This window comes from Trachurus japonicus, chromosome 1, assembly GCF_045865225.1.
Source record: "Trachurus japonicus isolate A0001 chromosome 1, Traja_1.0".
NCBI lineage: Eukaryota > Metazoa > Chordata > Actinopteri > Carangiformes > Carangidae > Trachurus > Trachurus japonicus.
In genome coordinates this window covers 16,712,237-16,720,544 of record NC_140907.1, presented here as the reverse complement: position 1 = coordinate 16,720,544, position 8,308 = coordinate 16,712,237, and the positions used below count along the sequence as shown (strand labels likewise).

At 45.5% G+C, this 8,308-nt stretch overlaps 1 protein-coding gene across 1 annotated transcript in view; it reads left to right on the top strand.

The window, feature by feature from the left end:
- The first annotated feature begins 222 nt into the window (after positions 1–222).
- The window catches only part of ptprdb (protein tyrosine phosphatase receptor type Db), a 144,337-nt gene continuing 136,251 nt past the window's right edge, over positions 223–8,308 (top strand). The window contains exons 1-2 of the mRNA XM_085776381.1: positions 223–349; positions 595–707. The gene's annotated coding sequence lies outside the window, so the exon portion shown is untranslated. The remainder of the gene's footprint in view (positions 350–594; positions 708–8,308) is intronic.

The window sequence follows — 8,308 nt, the reverse complement described above, 5'->3', positions numbered from 1 at the left end:
GGTTTTTCTTGTAATGCTCAAGTAGAGTTTGTGTTTCATATCTTGACCTACTTGAATAACTTTTAAGTGGTGGATTCTTTTTTAAATTCAATTCTCTGAATCTGTCTCTCACTGCTGCAACTCTGATCCCCCCCTCCGCTCCCCCCCTCTCTCTCTCTCTCCTTCTCTCTCTCTCTCTCTCTCTCTCTCTCTCTCTCCCTCCGTCTCTCTCCTCCGGAGCTTATCTCGGTGCGCATCGTCAGCATCAGTTTGAAGTCAAATCTGACAGCCGCTGCCTTTGCCCGGTCCCCCCGCTTTTTTTCCCCAGCCTCTCTCACTCTCCGGTGGTCACCCCGGCTCGTTTCAAGAGGTACAGCCCCGGATTAGTACAGCTAAACGTGTGTAATTATTGATGTACTTTTTTTTTTTTTTTTTTTTTTGGATGGGTGGGTGGGTAGTGGGATGTCGGGGAGGAGGTTGGGGTGGAGGGTGGGTGGAGGGGGGGTAGAGAGGTTGACCTCGATTGCCGCCTAGGATGAGAGAGCGTGTACGGGCTGACGTGCTTTTCTCCTCACTGTGGTGGTCTTACCTTTTTTTTTATGCTCCTCTTTGCAGTTGAGTCGGGACTGTGGGAGCGCGTCTCATCGCTGTCTTCAACTTGGGGCGAAGAAAGACACGGGAAACTCCTCGGGATTCTCCGTACATTGAGCTCTGATCCGGATATTCTGGTGAGCACACACTTCGGCCAGTATTGTTGCTTTTTTCTTTTTTTGTTGTTGTTGTTTAATTCCCTAACATGCGGAAGTGCTCCTTCCGATTTGTTGTGCTGATTTGTAACGGGCGTGTCTAAATGAGCGGTCACTTTTGTAACCGATCACTTTAAAGAGGCATTTCATCAATTGTTTAGATTGTTTTCATATTTTAATTAATAGGCCTATTATTTGGTGTGGCTATGAGCTGGAAGAGGCAGCGTGGTAGCGCAGCTCCTTCGCTCCTCTCTTTTAACAACAACAAAAAAAGTCCCCTCCACCCCCCTCATGGCAGTGAAGTTCTCCGTTAATATGCACGGGAGATAAACGTGGCCATTTGTGACAATTAGCAGTCTGTATTCCTGTCACGGAGAGTGGAGATAGTAAAAGAGCCAGCCAGGGTTGGGGGGATAGATGAGAGTTTGGTTTGGGGGGGGAGGGATAAGGTGAGAGGTGTGTGAGGAGTGTGTGTGACACATTTGAGGGATCCCTCAGGGAAGCACTGCTCCCTTTTCCTTTAGTAAGAGAGATTTTATTAAGTCCTTTATTCCTCTGCTATGATTACATTGTTTGATATTGTTCTAAAGCTTCAACTTAATATGCTATTATTGTCAGTGTCATTACCCCCTCCAAGCCTCCCCCAGCCCCACCCCCCACCCCGCCGACCCGAATAATAGAGACAGTGACATCCTACGGCACCGCTGGCTGTGCTGTAGGCATAGATCTATGGGGCCATTTGCTGCTTTTTTATTGTCCTGTTTATCAATTAAGCTTGTCTATAATGGAGATATCACACTTCCTCCAACATAAAACATTACTCTCCCACACACCATCCGTTAGCATCTCACCTCCCACATAGCCACACTTGCTGTCCACAGCCGATTATCTGGTTATGTGCCACCATTTGCACTAATAGAGAGTCCCTACTTAATGTAATGACAACTCGATCTGTCAGCCCATACACAACAGAGGGGCCGCTTAAAGGCTCATAAGCGGTGTCATCAAGGGCAGATTGAGAGGCCGTAAAGACACAGGAGACATGACAAAGTGCTCGCCGAGGTTGTCTGGGCAGTTTGCTGATGTGTTTTATTGTCCACAACGTACAGTAAGGGACAGTCATAGTGAAGCGTGCACAGGAATGTGTGTCTTGGCGTGTGTGTGTGTGAGAATCTGTGTGTGTGTGTGTGTCCCGGCTCTGCTCAGTCATGTGCATGCAAGAAAAGAATAAGTGAGCAAAAAGAAAAGAAGGACAGAGAGAGAGAGATTATGCTAACTCAAAGTATTGGAGGAAAAGGAAAACCCATGTAAGCAGTTTTTCTTTTAGCTCTCATATATTTATATATTTAGCTGTCAGGGCCTTCACTGATACACAGTAGGTTCTTCTGGCTTTGACATGCTTGTCACCAGCTGGAGGTTTATATGGAAGAAGACCACTGCTTATTTTAGCTTAGCCACACGACTGCAAGACAAACAAGGGGCTAAGAGGATTGACCAAACAAGACCACTGACTTAAACACAAATGAAGGAGGCTTATAACTCACATTGACATGAGAGGAAGTTGCCAGACAACAGTTGAAGGGGGTCTACTACTACTGTACTCTATCTCCCAAAAGCTGTGGGTGAAAAGTGCAGAAAGAAATGATCTGCCACCAGCAGGGGAGCTGTGGATATTTAATAATAAGATTTTTTTTTCATGCTGCCAGCTACGGTACATTTAAGGTAAAAGTAATAATGTATCAAAAGAATTTCATTGGGAGAGTGTCCCCTGTCAACCCTCCTCAATTTACCTCCTGTACTCTCTTCAGATGAGTTTCAGGCTGGGACTCACACAGATGTTTCAGTGGAGATTGTGAACCTCTTTGTAGACATGGCCAGGCAATCGTGCAATGAACCAATCATTTAGCCTCAGCGACCCCCATCAGTTTTTTTTTGTCAGGTGAAAATGAGATGATGTATTCTCTGATGATGCACTGACATGGCGTGGCTGATGGTAGTCAAGACGACGACGACGACGATGATAGTGTTGTTCTGCCAGGATCTTCTTAATGATGCTTATTATAATACTGATCATCTGATTATCACTGATACTGATTATAAAGTAGGTGGGTCGGTGCATTAGATCATGGTGATAGTGCTGCAGCAGTCAGGAGTTAGGGAGCTACATCTTAAGACAGGAATAAGATCAAAAGGAGTTGATTTCCCAGAATGCTCTTCAGTCTAAGAGCTGTGTGACTTCTATTGGAGTAGAGGCAAACACCAGGTTAAAGTGCTCCTCCAAGAAGAGGACAAGTTGAGTATCTCCTGACAGCATGAAAGAATGAATATACTTGTATTTGGTGTTGTTAAAGTGGTGGGCTGGCAGCATCAACGCAGCCCTGACAGTCCGTGCAAAATGGTAGCGGCACACAAAGCCAATCCTGATTTTTCCATGTGACAGATTGCAAGTGTGTGTGTGTGTCTTTTTTTTTCTCTTTCCTCCGGTTGTTGTTTGTTCTCTCACATGCAGTCACTTACGCATTCAAATGCTTTTGCGCACATTATCTAATTTTTTAACATGGATAAACATGACAAACAAAGCATCCAGCACGTTGTCAAAAACACCCCCCCACCCCCCCTAAAAAAAAAACCCCACAATGATGCACGCTAGCAGCCACACTTGCCTACACACCTTATTGTGTCTTCCACCTATTCTAACATACAGTACAGTATGTGGCCTTGGGCTTAAAAATATCGGTGCGAATGCACGCACGCATGCGTGCACACGCCTGGACATGGACACAGATATAAGCAGTTTGAGCAGGGACAGCCCCGGCGTGCTGGCACCCAACCAAAGAGCTGGTGATAACGAGGTTGAAGTTAGTTAGGATTTTAGCTGCGCATCAACCTCCTAACACCCTTTCTAAATCTGATTCATCCCAAAATGAGATGTTTTTCCAAGAGAGGGAGATAAAAACATTCTCTCTCTCTCTTGCTCTTTCTCCCTTCCTCTCCCTCTCTTTCTCACTCTACCTTCTTCTCATGCCAAATACAGTGGAACCCAACTTACCCCCCCACTCCCCCTCTCTTTCTAATACTCTCATACTCTCACACACTATCTGTTTCACACCCCGTTCCTCCCTCCCGTTCTCTCACATCTCTCTCTTCTCTTCTCCCCTGGCACCTCGATGTGTTTCTCTTTAATTGAGATGCATTTCAATGTGGTGCAAATTAGCTTTCTACAGCTCCAGTCTAAACTTGTAACCTGTGTGTGTGTGTGTGTGTCCAGGCATGTATGTGTGCATGTGTGTATATGTGTGCTTGTGTGTGTGTGTGTGTGTGTGTGTGTGTGTGCTTGTGTGTGTGTGAGAGAAAAGAATTCCCATAGTTGAAAGTGAAGGCGCTACCTTTCTGTTCATTTCTCCAACGCGACTTCTGATGCCTCCTCTCTCCCACAAACTTTACATTTTTAGTACAGCATTAATAATATTCATTGGTTTGGACGTCTTTCGTTTGTGTCTCTTGGCTGGAAGAATCCCCCCGCACCCACCCCCCCAATCTATTTGGTTTTGAATTCTGATCTGTGCCTCTGAGAGATGAGAGTACATGGCAGCTCATTAGGGAGAGGGACGGAAATCAGGAGGGTCAGGGGGGGGAGAGGATGGGAGGGTGGGAGGATGGGGGGGTTTATGAAGACATGTCTCAGTTATGCAATGCTTGTCCTCCTCAGCTGATCTGATCCGGTACTGTTTTTTGTGAAAGGAAAAGTCTGGCCGGTGATATTCTGCTCACAGTGCAGGGTGAGGGCACAAGCGCACAGGAGCTACCAGATAAATAGTAACTACAGTTTTCCAGTTACAGTTTTTAAAAAAAACATAATGTTTTGGCAAGAATAAGCAAATCATCTTCTATTGACTTCTCTACTCTTTTGAGAACTTGATTATTTAGAGCTTAGTGGTTTCTGACATGGGGGTATCAAGACAGCCGAAGAGGTCAGAAGATAAGCCATAACAAGATAAGGAAGAAACAAAAACATACACAAATGAAACACTGGATTGTTTGCTTTGGCCTGACTGCCCACATACAGCAAGAGCTTGGCAACCACTGAATTAGAGACAACACCATCTAGCCCAAGTGTAACCTTTCTTGGTGAAAAAAAAAATTGCTAAGACAAATGGAGTTAAGTTTAAAAATATCTCAGTCGGTGACAGATACCTACACTCGTCTCAACGAAAATAAGATTTATCAAGAAGATCAATGCAGTGGAGTATCTTGAAGTGGGTTTCTCCAGGTGTTCTCTGGTGTGTGTGTTTGTGTGTGTGCGTGCGGGCGCAGGCAGTGTATGAGTGTTAAGGTGGCATGATGCACTTTGTGTCACTTTTTCCGCGCGTGCATATGTTTGCGCACATGAGTACATGTGTGTGCGTGCGAGCGGGAGGAGTCGTTAGGGAGAGTGATGCTGACAGTGAGGTGACCTTGGGGCTCCCAGTCTTCCTCCTGTCGATGAAGGGGATGACTTAGTGCCTCCCTCCCCACCCATGATGGCTCATTTATTATCATTAGGCACACAGTCAAAAGATGCTGCTCAGGCCCTCAAGACAGAGTGGTACGTCTGTGGGTATGTGTGCGTGTCTCCGTGAGTGTCTGCGTGTGTGTGTGCGTATCAGCGAGAGTGAGAGACAAGAGGACAGCAACAAGAAAAGGAAAATCTTATCTCTTACAATAAGCACGGCGGATCTGAGCATATGTGTCTGTCAGTGTGTGTTTGTCACAGGTACTCCCGCCTTTGTATCGGCTTCCCAGCGCAGCGTTCATCCATATGTCTGACTCGCGGACGTGTTTGCCTGTCGGTCCGCGTCTGCCCGCTTACCATGCAGCATAAATAAAGCGCCTCATGCCATAACCCTAACCTTACGTCACCCTCAGCCTGCCAGAGAGCAACATTAGTGGTATATGGCTACATCAGGGCTGCCAGTGTGCTATCGTTTCTCAGTGTGATGGATGGAGACTTCTGCAGGCCAGTCAATACCCAATCTGAGCCCCACTGTCCTGATTTAAGATACAGCAGCACCCAGGTGACACACTCAGAGGCACGCCACTTTAATCACTCTGAGTATCAACTCTACACTGCCAAGATTGGTGTGCGTGTTTGTTTGTGTGTGTGTGTGTGTGTGTGAGCGGGTGCGCCTGTGTGTGTCAAGCACGGCTGTACTCACACAGCGATCGGCAAGTGCCTGCACTTCTGAGAGAGTTAACATTTCTTTAGAATGTGAAGTGAGAAACATAAATAACATTTATGAGAGACGATTTACACTACGTGAAGCTTGAGTAGAAACTGAAAACCTTCATGAAGCAAGAAGATGAAGAGACTGAGTTTATTTTAGAATTAACTGGAAAGGAAATAAGATGTGTATTATGCCTTGTGTAAACATAAAGTTCCTACACAGTAAGGCTGCCTCCTACATTCATACATATATAATTTGCATTTCGCAAACTTGCTCTGGAAATATACGGTAATTGCTGCCTGGATTTAACTGTGTGGCACAGCCTCTTCTCATGCATGAACTGTGACATCCTTACCAGGGAAGGAGAAAAGAGTGGATGGTTGGATTCACAAAGCCAAGGACTTAAACAGGAGTTTTGCTGGTGCGCTGTGTGGTGTGGTTACGAGCAGGGATGCCTCTGTCAGGTTGTTTTGCTGCGGATACTGATCATCTATAGGTGAGATTGACTGATACCCATCATTTCTGGCGTACATTACAGATGGCAGATGTTACATCAGTCTCGCACACTTTGTAAAAAGTTCCACACGGCTGATTTGTTGTCTTGTCTTGGTGGCAGTACAACACAGTACACAGCATTTCTCTTAGCCGCAGACAATGCGGAGTAAAGAGTAACCACAGGTGATTGGTTTTAAAGTGAACGGTGTCAAGGAGAATTAACACTGATCTATTAATCATGTATTTTTAATGAATTCCTGCCCTAGTTACAAGCCTCCTTTGGTTGATGTCTGGGAAAAGTCATATACTGGATGAAATACTGAAAATGCCAATACATCTTCCAATAAAATTGGGATTTTAAGTCACTTTTTCAGCATTAAATGCAACACAATCTTCACGTTCTGTATGCTTTTCCATTAAAATAGTACTTTTGCTTTTGTTGCCAGGAGCAGATGTTGAAAAGAAAACAAATTAAACAAACTGATAGTGAGCATTTTGCTGATAATTTTCAGTTTGAACATTTTTGCTTTGGCAGTGGGCAGTTTCAGTTCAATCTAAGAGTCTGTATTGTCTTGATAAAAAAAATCCCAGCCCACGCACAATTACTTTCCCCATAAGATTTATTTCCTAATGCAAACGTGTTTTATCTGAACATATTTTACTGAGAGATAGACCCACACATTGGCTTCGCTGGGTCAACCTCGCGTTAATTGTGTCGTATGCAAAGATGGAATAGTGGAATTGAAATCAGCATTTCATGATTGAAAAGGTGGCCAACCTAAATGCAGCGTCCCCAGAGTTGTGCAGAGAACTCCAGTGTGTACGGTCTTCCTGCTGTCTTCATTTATGAGCGCATCATGCAGGCGAAAACGCTTCAGTACGTGTGGTAATCACAGGAAGATTGTGTTTGTATGAGTGAACGGCTGGATATCACTACTTTATCAGAGAGTAATCTGTTTGCACTGGCTCAAATTGTTCCCTCTTGACATGTCATTATTCACATACATGCACAGCACATACTTACTTGTGTACACTGACACACACTTACACACACACACACACACACTTACACACACACACACACACACACACACACACACACACACACACACACACACACACACACACACACACACACACACACACACACACACACACACACAGATATCCAGCCCCTCCCCTCCAGCCCCTCCGCTTTGGCTGTTAGTCTAATTTATGAGGTGCCGTTAATTTGGCCTAAACGCTCGTTGCGAGACCTCCCTCCTCTCTCATCCCTTCATCTCTGCATCCCTCCTTCTCTTCCTCCCTCTCATCAGTCACTCGGCAGAGTAAATCAGAGGGGTGGTATTGCGCAGCAGGCAATACATAGACTGGACACCTTGACTAATATACCACTGTCCTTCTCCCTCCCTTCCTCCCTCCCTCACTCCCTGTCTATCCAACTCTCTCCATCCCTCCCTTTCTCTGTCTCTCTTGCCCACTGTCTAAATCAAATCTCCTCTCCTCTCCTCTCCTCTCCTCTCCTCTCCTCTCCTCTCCTCTCCTCTCCTCTCCTCTCCTCTCCTCTCCTCTCTCTTGTCTCCTTTGTTTCTTTTTCAGATTAGCCTCTTCTGTTTTCTCCTCTGCCACCTCTCCTGTCCGTGTTTCCTGGCAATTTCCCTCCTTTCTTTTTCTTTTCCTCCACCCACCATCTCCTCCACACTTCTGTCCTCCACTTTTCTTCTGCTACTCTCCTTCTCACTCCTTTACCTTGCCTCTTTCCTCTCTGCCTACTCCCCTTTTCTCCTGTTCTCATGTTTGGTGTAAATTTAGAACAGAAGGCATGAGGGGATGCTGTGTGTGTTTGTGTGTGCGCGCGTGCGCATGCGTGCGTGCGTGTGTGTG